This window comes from Solanum verrucosum, unplaced genomic scaffold (genome assembly GCF_900185275.1).
Source record: "Solanum verrucosum unplaced genomic scaffold, falcon-dt-bn FXZP01000118.1, whole genome shotgun sequence".
In the NCBI taxonomy this organism is placed as follows: domain Eukaryota; kingdom Viridiplantae; phylum Streptophyta; class Magnoliopsida; order Solanales; family Solanaceae; genus Solanum; species Solanum verrucosum.
Window position 1 is genome coordinate 2563756 of NW_026020568.1, and position 13197 is coordinate 2576952.

The following is a 13197-nucleotide window of genomic DNA, read 5'->3' on the forward strand; positions in this document are numbered from 1 at the left end:
GATAATAATATATGATGATATATGATATGATATGATGAACAAAAGCTCTCAATTTATAGGAATGAAAAATGTCAAAAAAAAAATCTTGTATTAAATTATCGGTTGCCAATTTTCAACATAGCAGATTTCTTTTGAAAAATATTTGCGCACCTTTTAAAATTCTCAAAAGATGGTGCATTCTTTCTCATTAATGGGTATGGACCCCACAATCACCACTACCAATTTAAATCTTTATAAATAGACATATGTCTTTGTGGTACTCCCTTTGTCCCTAATTACTTGTCCACATTTTTTTTGACGGAATGACCTGGGATACCTTTGTATTTGGCTCCGTTTGTAAGTTTCACCCTTATACTTACGACTTTGTCAACTGAACTCTTAAACTCACTGATAGACAATATTTTAAACCCTTTTCTCATCCTATGTGTGTGCGTGTAGTACACCCGTTTACACATGAAATTCTATGTCATTCTTAATGACACATAAGAAATTAAATGTCAAAAAAAAAAAAAAACTACTTTTTCATATTCTGAAAATTTTGAACATAATACTCTCCATATTTGCTCTCTAATTGAGCACCAAATTCATGTCAAATGGGTGGAATTCTTACCTATTTGACTTTAATTTCACATTCACAAAAACAAATCCAATGAATTTCCATTACGATTTTGAATTTATTTCATAAAAAAATCACAAAACCCATTTATTTTTCTTGAAGCTTCATCAAGCTTATTAATGAACTTTTCCAACTTTTCAAAACCCATTCTCACCCTTCATATTAGCTCATACAAAATTCAAAAAATACTCACGAAATTGATATTTTAGGGTGGAAATGTGGAAAACGAAAAGGACTACAAGTGGTCTTGATTTGCCGCAAAAGAAGATTTTTTTGTGAAAATATTTAGGGGTGGTGCAGTAAGAAGAAGAACGGAGTGAAAATAGTGGGTGAATCCATAAAAGAAAGAAATGAAGGGAATGAGGAGAAGAAATTTGGTTGGGTTGGATGGATGGAGGGGTAGTGGCGTCTCTACAAAGAAGATGACATCTCATTCTTCTATTTTTTGGGGTTCTTTTTTTAAACATTTTTTTAGTGATGTTTAATACACAATATTATACTCACTCGCCTTAACACGCGTGGAATTACCCATTATTCCAAGTCAGCAATATTGGTGCCACATGTATTCAGTCAATGGTCAAATGTGTTTTTCTTTTTTAGTTGTCCCTAATTACTTGTCCATTTTGACAAATCAAAAAAGGACAATTTTTTCTTACCTATTATACCCTCAATTAATTACTTTGAAAAATGTAGAACTTCTTGAAAATATTAAGTTTTTAATTCATCTACTTCATTATTAATAAGACTAAAATGTTTCTTAATAAATATGTCAATTCAAAAGTGGACAAGTAATTAGGGACAGAGGAAGTAGTAAATTGAACAAAATTTATTCATGTAATAATTCACTTCTCTTACTTTCTACTACTGTTATCAAACCTTAATTATCACGCCTTTAGTTTCTCTACTCCAAACTCTATAAAAACTAAGTTGAAAAAATGGATGAATTTGGTGGTGAGGTAGAGATTACACGTCGGAGTGACAATCATCATCCTTCTATTCGAGGAGATCATTTTCTTTCCTATGCTAATCTCTCGGTAAATTTGAATGCCTAGTGCATGTGTTCATGTTTTAATTTGAGTTTATGTTTTATGTGTCGGCTGAGTAAAAAAAAATTCCAACACTTTCAAGTCACTTGAAAATATTTACGGATAAGAAATATATTAATTTACGCGTATAGGGAGACAATGAATGGGAAAGAGAAGGAACACAAGGATCTAAAAGAAGAAGTGAGAAAAATGCTAGGGATTTCTCCTTCCAAATCTTTTCAATAACTTAAACTTATCAACACAATCCAATTGCTTGGAGTGGCATGTTGCTCCCCAAAATACACGCAAGTGTACGTGGTCACACAAGTAGTACAGATTATTTAAGAAATGAGTTATCGTTCCCAAGGGACTTATCATCAACTTATATTCACTTAACGCTACAACTAAAAGTAACCAAATAACCTTTTCAAGAGTTGATGATTTAGTTAAGTAACTACTAATAATTATGCACTAAATGAAAGTAACCGATAGTGAACGACTTAGTTAATATGTTTCAAGCAAGTTTAAAAACAATTCCAAGGTTGCAACATATATTGAATACCATGCATCGTATCATTGGCTTAGAATTCACTTCAGTTGTCAAATTACTGGTTTATAGGGTTGATAGTATGGTCCGGGTGGTTCACCTCTCGCCGCCTACCCCAGTTATCCATCTAACTACAACGTTGAGCGGGGATAGATAAACTAACTGTCGAACATTTATATTTCATCCTATTTCGTAACCAAGCAAGGTGTTCGTCTGGGCGTCACTCCTGAACACTAATCACCTCAATCTAATGGGTGGACCGATGCTCTCTATATTCTCTGGTCTATCTAATCCCTCCTGGTTCAATTTTAAGATTAGACACTAGATTTATTTTATGGTGCGCAAGCATAAAATAGTAAAACAAGAATATAGAAGTAATTTGGATTGACAACCGAAAATCAATATATAAAGCCTCAAACATTCAACACATAATTCATAACTACAGCCCAGAACTAGGGCGGTTAGCTACTCATGCTATTACAAATCAATAATAGATAAACGTTCATACAAAATTTGGAAAAATAGAAGAGTTAAAGGATTACAAACTTGAATTCTTTCTCTTGCACACTAAACAAAACGTTTCCCCTTAATTATGGAGCCCTAAGGATCTATTTATAATAGTAGAAAAAGTTGGGAACAAATCCTACTAAAATTAGGAATCCTAATTAATGTTTAAAACTTGGAAAAGTCGGAAAAAGGGGGTATGTCGCGCCTCTCAGCGCGCCTTTGTCACGCCCAGAGCCTACACCCTAGACATGGCCAGTACTCGAAGACCATTGTTGGCCCCAAGCGAACCCTTGGCCTGGCTTACTTACTCAGCGGTAGACTATATGCATATTTATAATGATCAAACACTATAAATGTACTTTAAAAGAATAAACTGAACTGTTCAAACTGAAAATCATAATGTTTTAAGAATAAACATTTAACTTAGCCAAAATGACAAAACAACTCTGAACATAAGTCAATAACAAGGAAAAATATAAATGACTAACTGATTGTCTATCTATGAAGCCTCTAATAACTGAGATGGATGTCGGGAAAGTCCACGGCATCCTAATGAACTATCTAATACTAATAGTAAACAAAAGGGATCCTTCGATATGCAAAGAGGCCCACTAACAGACTCTGAACTGCTCACTGGATCAACGATGCACCGGAATGCCGATCCTAGTTACATGTGTCTGCATCATAATACGATGCAGGCCAACTGACATTAGTACATTGAATGTACGAGTATGCGAGTTGGAATTCTAGAACAACATAGGCTCAAAAGAGATTATGAAAGAAACACTTACCTTACCTCTTCTCAACTCCTGAATACTTAAATAAACTCATTTCATTATAAAGTAGTTTAAAACAAGTGCAATATAAAGAAAAAGCTGTTGAAAACATGTTGTCAATTCATAATCATAATATCATAAAAAGACAAACCATGCTCCCTCTCAAAGTCTACTTGTGCAATGCATGAATGAAGTCCCATACCCCCATTCACACTAAGCAGATCCCCTTGAGGAACCATGCTACTACTGCTGTGGGAGTTTCTCTAACCGACAACCATCACCTAAGAACTATAGTGATGATACAGCGCTTTGCCTCACGCTGTCGAGGCCCATCTAATACCTTGCCATGATATAGGAAGCTAACTCACTAAGTGGATCCACTAGTCTATGCGAAAAAGATTCATCTAAAAAGTATGACCATTTCCTACCCATGATGGCTACATGGTTTATGGAGACTTGAGTTAATATGAACTCGCATCCCCATATCGGTGCTCAATACTACTCCCAAAAATATACTAGTTCTTTATGTTTAAAAAAAACATACTTCTTCTGTGATTTGAGATTAGTGCTCAAAAACATAGCTCAAAGGCTATCTTGGAAATCTCAATTTCCCTGCTTGCTTCATTTAGAAAGCTATTTCTCTTTTATGAAAACTAGCTCGAAGGCTCTTTGGAAATCTCAGTTTCTATTCTTATTTAAATGTGAAAACATTTAAAAACTTCTTTGGGAATACTTAGTTCCCTAATAGCTTTTGAGAAATGAACTCAACTCTTTACTATTTGCTTAACTTGAAACTTGAGTCTTAAAACAAGGTTAAAACATTTGTTAAGGACTTGTGAAAACTTTAAAACTTTGCTTTGACTTGCTCTTAACTTTTAGACTTGACTCTTAACTTTTCTTGACTTTGATCCTAACTGCTCTTGACTTGACATATAACTGATCCTAACTTTCCTTGAATTGGATTATGGATTCAAGGTTCATGATCTCATGTTTATGGATGATTTCATGATGTTTAGATGTACCTTAGAGTGTTGGAATCAACTTGGAAATATAGGTACATTGCTAAGGAACAAGTACTAAAAGGTGGGGAACGAATGGGGAGAACTGGCGTCCCTGGCGCTCTGAGAGGCGCAAGGTGCCAGCCCTCAAAATTCAGAGAACCTTCTGAGGCGCTCTGGCTGGTGCGACGCGTCAGAGGCCAAAGTTCAGAGGAACTTTTGTGGCGCTCTGGCAGGCGCGGCGCCCCAAGCCTTGCCCAGAAAATCCCCAACTTTTCTCCTTCGTTTTTCATCTCTAAACCCTCCAATCTTCCCTAGTTCTTTCCCCAAACACTTAGGATCAATTGTACCCTTAATGCACAACCAATCTAACTCGAAAAACAGCCCAGAAACATGAATCAAATCAACCCCAAGCATCAACAACACAACCAACAAGAATTTTGAACAATTGTTCTTCAAGAACTTCACTTCTTAACATGTAAACAACTCCAAATCGTTGAATTGAAACAAGTTGGTGTGTGGGTGAACTAACCCAACACGAAAATATCTCACATACCTTGTAGGGATCACCCCTAATGAAATCCACAAGCGATTCTTCAAGATCTTGACGATCCTTGCTCCTTCTCCTCTTTTCTCCTCTTCTTTTCTCTTCTCTCACAACCCTAACTCTTTTTCCAAAAGCGTAAACTGAACTAACTCAGTTCTGACCCTTAATTAATTCACTAAAACGAATTAAAATAAAAGGGTAAGGAAAAGACCAAACTACCCTTCTAAAATCCGGTTTGAACTTTCCTTATTCCAACAACCCAACTTCCAAAGGGTATAACTCACTCATACGAATTCGGAATCGCACAAACTCGGCGGCGTTGGAAAGATTATTCCACGAGCTTTCCTAACATATCTGAAAGTGCCCCTAACTCATCCTGGCCTAGAAGTTATGGCCGTTTGAAGTCAACCAAAAACTCACTTTTCCTAACTTAACCCAAATTTCCAGAACTTAATTCTTTCAAAAAAAACTATTTCCAATTATAAGCTTCTTCCTAGTTATTTCAAATTGTGAGTTGTTACAGCCTTGAACTTGACTCTGACGTCTCTTCCTTGGCACGTCGCACCTCTCAGTGCGCCACACAATCCTCTCTGACGTTCCACCAGTGGCGCACCGCGCCAACCAGTGCGCCAACCATTGGTGGTTTTTGCCTTAGCCATTTTCTTGCATATCTTTGCTCCTTCTTTCTTCGTTCCAACTCCAATTCCTTCGAATGCTCCTGAAACAACTAATCATGTGTGTTAGTGCACAGTCATCACAAATTATACCAAAAATCAAGTTAGTAACTAAAGATCATTCTTCAATCTAATCAATTTATGGGCCAATATCGACAACTTAGGCATATAAATATGCCTAAGATCACCACCCCACACTTAGACTTTTGTTTGTCCTAAAACAATCTCTAGACTATCAACTCTTTTTCGAAAATCCTTGGACTTATCAACCCACCTTAAAATCAACCAAACATTTTAAATCATGATCTTGTAGTTCACAATGGATGCAACATTTCACAACATTTACACCAAGTTACAACACATGCTCAAAGAATGACCCTTTTATTATTTTTCCGGGCTAATGCAAACTCATACAAACACATTAATTAGATAATCTTACACATGCCATGAATGCGCTCACATGTTCTTGTTTAGTAAAGCCTTTCACTCAAGCAATTTGCAATATCAACAAGGCCTATTTTTCAAACAAACAACTCACTCTCACAAAAGACATTCTTACTTTCCTCAACATACCATAAGCTTGCCCATAGTGTATTCTTACTTTCACATTATATTTCTCAAGAAATCAAGAGGACTTTCATTTGGTTGTAATGTCGGCTTAAGGTAAGGGAACGAATATTTGGGGATCATTTCAGTGACTAAACCTCCCTAATGCACATGTTATTACTTAGCCAACAATCTCTTTCATAACTTTTCTTTCCTCCTAGTACATACTTCATGACTATGTACCCCCTTTGTTGCTCCACATTTTCCCTTTATTTCTTGTTCATCATATATATATATTATTTTTATTTTTATTATTATTATTTTTTCATGCCTTTGCACTAGCCATCCAAACTCTAGATTTTAACATCCGAGTAAGGTACACATTATCCTTGATAGGATCAGGGCCTATGTTTTGAGCATAGTTCTAAATTAGCCACCCTCAATTTTTGTTGAGGTGCATATTGTCACTAGGGACCAGGGCCAAAATAGAATTTTCTTTTCCACACAATGTAGCATTTCACCCTTAGCTATATCAACCAACAATTTTCAACCCTTATTCTTTAACATAGTGCATTAAGGATTTTCATAGGATCAAAAAGGTTTGGTATCAACAAACATGTTTCGGCTTATCATGTGGTTTATCAATAAACAAGGCTAAAGGCTCAATGGGGCTTCACTAGGGATGATTTCAATGGTAGGCATACAAGTAGAGTTAAGAATTGGTTATTTCAAAGTAACGCCTCAATCACATTCCCTAAGTCATACAAGCTACTAATTCAACACACACAAGGCAAGTACTAGATATCAAGTTAAGCAAGAACCAATCAACACTTTCCACACATGGTATCATGACACATATAAAGATATATCAACTAGCATGCTTATTCAACTTGTATTATGGTATCACTACACAATTAAGCCCATTTTCATATTAATTTGAGTCAAAACTTAAGAGTACACGCTAGTTACAAGGTCAACAATCTATTGCATTTTTTAAAATATGACTACCCATGACGTTTGGCTACTTATTCAGACATAGCTTCAAAAGACCAAGGTTGGTTTCTCAATCCTACTCTTCTATGTGACTAATTTTCCCTTAAGATGGTCATCATCCATCCATCATTGGGAACTGTCACTCCTATGATGACTCTAAGACTTAATAAAGCAATAAACTAGTCCTAGTCGGTTCAAAGGGACAATCCTCAGCAAAAGTACGGAAAACAAACGCTGAGGAACCCAAAATAAAAATTTTTAACTAAAAACTAACACTAGACTCTATAAAGCAGCAAACAACTATATACAACATAGACATATTACCCACCCCACACTTTAAAAATAAGCACTGTCCTCAGTGCACAATTAAAGTTAAGAATACTCCCTCGGGCCTCTAGGCCTCATCATCACCGCCATCGAACACCATTAAGGCATTCGCTTCACCAGCGGCATCAGCAGCCTCCTTCTTATCTCCATAGCCTCTTAAGTAGTAGGCCCATCATCATCCAAAGGCTCTAAAAAAGTGGGACCATACCTACATAGAAAGGATGCACTCTCGATCAACGGACAGCGATCCGCCAAGGTCTTCATCTCCTCGTCAGTAACCAGATGCCCTCTATCCGTAACTACAACTCTACCATACCGAACATTCTTGCCATGACGCTGTCATCATGGGCTTGCCTCTCTTGAGTAGACAAGATAGGTCCATAAGACGTATCTAGCGCCTTTGTTTGGGTCACATCCACTAACTTATCCGTCAGATCCGGGTGATAAGCAACAGTCATGTCTACTGTTTCCTCTCTAATACCCTCAGCCCTCAGAAAATAGGTGATCAGCCCCCCGTAACAAAATCTACACCGCAAATTATTTCTAAATTTCATCATATTTTGCCTCAGGATTACCCCAACATTTAATGGGCATTCCCTTCATTAGCATGTAGACCAAAACTACCCTATCCCTCTTCACCTCAGTCAAATGTTTGGCAGGCAATAGCACACTATCTTCAACCACACCCTAGCAACCTGATTAAAGTTAGCAAAATAGAGGGTATTATGCCTCCCAGTATCCTTACTCCTCTCCCACCTAGCAGTCGAATCAACCCCACATAAGGTATGTCGAATATCCCTATAAGGAGGTTTATCCTTCAAGTTATTAAACTTATCTGGGTCACAATTCGGGGTTCCTAACAACTCATTCAGAATTCGGGCAAAAAACTTGACATCTTTCCCCCTAACAGGCACAGTTTTATAGTTTGTTTCAGTTAGCCAATTAGCATAAAATTCTCTATCTAATGTCAAATTGCAATCCCCCGGATTTTAAAAGATAAACCTCAAACCCAACTTATTAACAGACCGATAGATATAAGGGAATTGTGATTGCAACCTTACCTTATTGACAAATTCGTCGCCCATATACTTCACCTCCTGTTGACATTCGAACCATTCCTATTCATACCTTTGCACAACCTTCTTACCAAATTTTGCGCAGGCTCCCGGCCACTAGAGGACCCGAAAGCTTCTCCTTTCCTACTCCGCTTGGAACCCGCCATAATTTTTGTTGTTGGGGCCATCACCACCTGTGAAGAAATGAAAAAAAATTAGAAAAAAAAATAAGGGAGAGGGGGGTCGGCTGGCGGTGGGTAGTGGTGAGGGGAGAAGATTTGAAAGTGTGGTTTAAGAAAGAGAGGGAAGAAATGTGGAGAGGTGGAAGAAGGAAAAGTTTTAAGAAAATGAGGAGGTGTGGGAATGAAGGAATTTGGAGAGTGAGGGAGGAAGAAGAAGAATTAGGGAAGAAGAATGGAAAAGAAAGAGTTTGGAGGATTTTAGGGGTTTGGGTCGGTTGGGATGAAGAGAGAATAGGGGATGAATGTGAGATATGGGTGTTTTAAGGGGTGGGTCGGGTGAAATCTGAGTCGAAACCCGAAAAAAAATCTGGGCAAAGGGGCGACGCGCTGCTCAGCGCGCCTGAAAATTGCGTTCTGACATGCATTGCCAGGCGCGGGACGCCCCTCAGCGCGCCTGAAAGTTTCCTGTGACGTTCGATGCCAGGCGCGGCACGCCAACCAGTGCACCTGGCTCCAGAATTATTAATCTTCTTTTTTTTTTCTTTTTTTTTTACAAGCTAAGTTACAAATAATGAAAAATCCTATTTAACTAAAACTAAGAACTAAAAGAACTTCCTAGATTCTACGAATTTAAAGCAAAACTAAAACAAAAACAATAAAAAAATTTAAACACGAACTCCCTATCTATTACATATTGTTCATGGGTTGCCCTCCCATGTAGCGCTTGATTTAACGTCGCGGCACGACACAACTTGGATCATTTATCATTTAGCTCAAGAGCTTTCCGATCACGATCCGAATCCTCACCGAAATAGTGTTTCACTCTTTGCCCATTGACCAAGAACGTAGGGCTAGTCTCACCTTGAAGTTCAACTGCCCATGTTATGTCATTCTAATCACTTCGAATGGACCATTCCACTTCGACCTGAGTTTTCCAAGGAACAACCTTAGTCTAGAGTTAAAGAGTAATACCTTGTCTCCCGGATTGAAAGTACGAGCCATTATGTGCTTGTCATGCCACCTCTTCGTCTTTTCTTTGTACAACTTGGCATTCTCATGTGCATGGAGCCTAAACTCCTCAAGTTCATGCAGTTGATTCACTCTCTTTTTACCGACTAGCTCGGGGTCCAAGTTCAACTTCTTAATCATCCAGTAGGTTTGATGCTCTAATTCCGTCGAAAAGTGACATGTTTTTCCAAATACTAGGTGATAGGGAGAAGTCTCTATGGGTGTCTTGTACACAGTCTGATATGCCCACAACACATCATCCAACTTCTCATCCCAATCTTTCCTCTGTGCATTCACCGTTTTCTGCAAAATTTGCTTTACCTCTCTATTCGACACCTCTACTTGGTCACTTGTTTGAGGATGGTAAGTTATCGCAACCTTATGACGAATACCATACTTAGCAAGAAGGTTCTTAACAAGATGGTTAATGAAACGCTTACCTCCGTCACTTATGATTACCCTTGGAGTGCCAAAGTGAGTAAAGATTTGATTCTTGATGAACTTTATCACCACCCTTGAATCATTGGAAGGAAGAGCGACCGCCTCAACTCATTTGCTAACATAATCCACAGCCACAAAAATGTATTGATTTCCACTTGATGGTGGGAAAGGACCAATAAAGTCAATATCCCACACATAAAAAATTTCCACCTCTAGAATGTTACTTAGTGGCATCTCATGTCGTCTTGAAATAGTACCCAACCTTTGGCATCTATCACAACCCTTCACAAAAGCAACATAATCTTTAAATAGCGAGGGCCAAAAGAAACCAAATTGTAGTACCTTCTGAGCAGTGTGCTCTCCTCCATGATGACCTCCATATGGGTTAGCATGACAACTTTCCAGCACTTTGTGAACCTCAGATTCCAGGATGCACCTTCTCACTACCCGGTCTACCCCTTGTTTGAACAAGAATGGTTCATCATAAATGAAGAACTTGGCATCATGGTTAAGTTTTTTCTTTTGTTGGGTGGTAGCACCCGGAGGATAATCACCACTTACTATCAAATTCACTATGTTTGCATACCAGGGCACTTGAGAGATATCCAATGCCATTAATTGTTCATCTGGAAAATCTTCTCGGATTTGCTCACTTTCATTCACATGTGAAAAATCCTCCAACCTAGATTAGTGATCTGCTATTTGATTCTCCGTACCCTTCCTATCCTTGATTTCGAGGTCAAATTCTTGGAGAAGCAAGATCCACCGAATCAACCTTGGTTTAACATCCTTCTTGTTAAATATGTACCTAATAGCTACATGGTCAGTAAAAACAATCACTTTAGGACCTACCAGATATGATCTGAACTTGTCGAAGGTGAACACTAGGGCCATCATCTCCTTCCCAGTCACTGTGTAATTCGCTTGAGTAGAGTCAAGGGTCTTGCTTGCATAATAGATTGAGTGGAACACTTTATTCTTTCTTTGTCCCAACACTGCACCCACTGCTACATCGCTTGCATCACACATGAGTTCAAATGGTAATTCCCAATCAGGGGCAATTAAGATGGGAGCCTCAATTAAGTTCCTCTTCAGCATCTCAAAAGCTTTCAAGCACATCTCATCAAAGTCAAACTTCACCTCTTTCTCCAGAAGGCTGCACATGGGTCTTGCTATCTTGGAAAAATCCTTGATGAATCGCCTATAAAAACCTTCATGACCAAGAAAATTATGCACACCTTTTTCAGAAATAGGAGGAGGCAATTTTTCAATAACCTCTACTTTAGCCTTATCAACCTCCAACCCAGATTTAGATACTTTGTGCCCCAACACTATTCCCTCTTTTACTAAAAAATGACACTTATCCCAATTTAAAACTAAGTTAGTGTCTTCACATCTAGCAGTACTCTATCAAGATTTTGGAGACATACCTCAAAAAACTTCCCAAAGACAGAGAAATCATCCATGAACACTTCTACAAAGTCTTCCACCATATCATGAAAAATGGCCATCATACACCTTTGAAAATTCACCGGTGCATTGCAAAGTCCAAAAGGCATGCGTTTTAAAGCATATGTACCATACGGACAAGTGAATGTGGTCTTTTCCTAATCCTCGGGTGCAATCAAGATCTAGTTGTAACCTGAATAGCCATCTAGGAAACAATAGTACTCCTGCCCTGCTAACCTGTCAAGCATTTGATCAATAAAGGGAACAGGGCAGTGATCTTTCTGGGTAGCATCATTAATTTTCCGGTAATCCATACAAATTTTCCACCCAGTCACTATTCTAGTAGGAACTAGCTCATTCTTTTCATTCCTTACCACAATTATACCTTCTTTCTTGGGAACACATTGTACCGGACTTACCCACTTACTATCAGAGATTGGGTAAACAATCTCAGCATCTAACCACTTTATCACTTCCTTTCTTACCACTTATTTCATAAAAGGATTTAGACGACGTTGATGTTGTGCACTTGGTTTGTGATCATCTTCCATGTAAATTTTGTGCATACATAACGCCGGACTAATCCCATGAATATCAGCCATCTGCCATCCAATTGCTTTCTTCCTCCGCTTCAAGACTCTCAGTGCCGCCTCAACTTGTATATTAGACAATTCTGTAGAAAGTATAGCAGGCAAGGTTTCATTAGTACCCAAATAAGCGTACCTTAGGTGAGCCGACAAGGCTTTTAGCTCCAACTTAGGAGGCTCTTCAATTGATGGTTTTGGCGGGGAACCTAACTCGCGATCTAAGGACTCCACTTGAGTCCTACGAGTTTCTACTACTGCTAGATTTAAGCATGATTCAGTCTCTTGAGCTTCAGTATCTCCCTCTAACTCTTGACCCACTAACACTCTTTCTAACGGGTCTTCAGATACAATTCCTATTTAATCAACCACAGTAATAGCAGACGATTCTTCATAAATAAAAGGTAATTTTAAAGCACGGTAAACATCAAATACCTCAACCTTATCGTGTGCCCTCATAGTTAGTTGACCAGCTGCTACATCAATCAATGCCCTACCTGTAGCCAAGAAAGGTCGTCCCAAGATGAATGGAACTTTAGAATCGGGTTCGAAGTCTAATACCACAAAATCTACCAAAAAAATTAATGAACATACTTGTACTAACACATCTTCTACCACCCCCTCTGGCCTAGCAATAGATCTATCAGCGAGTTAGAGAATAACTGTGGTTCTTTTTGGACTACCTAACCCAAGCTTTAGATACAATGACAAAGGCATCAGATTTATACTTGCCCCTAAATCACACAGTTCGCGGGCATGGATATTTTGCCCAATTGTAATATGCACAGTGAAACTCCCCGGATCTTTCAACTTCTTGGGCAGTTTGTTTTGAATCCTGGAGCTGCACTCCTCAGTTAGTGCTACAGTTTCATACTTTGTGAACCGCTTTTTGTTCGCCACAATATCCGTCATATACTTAGCA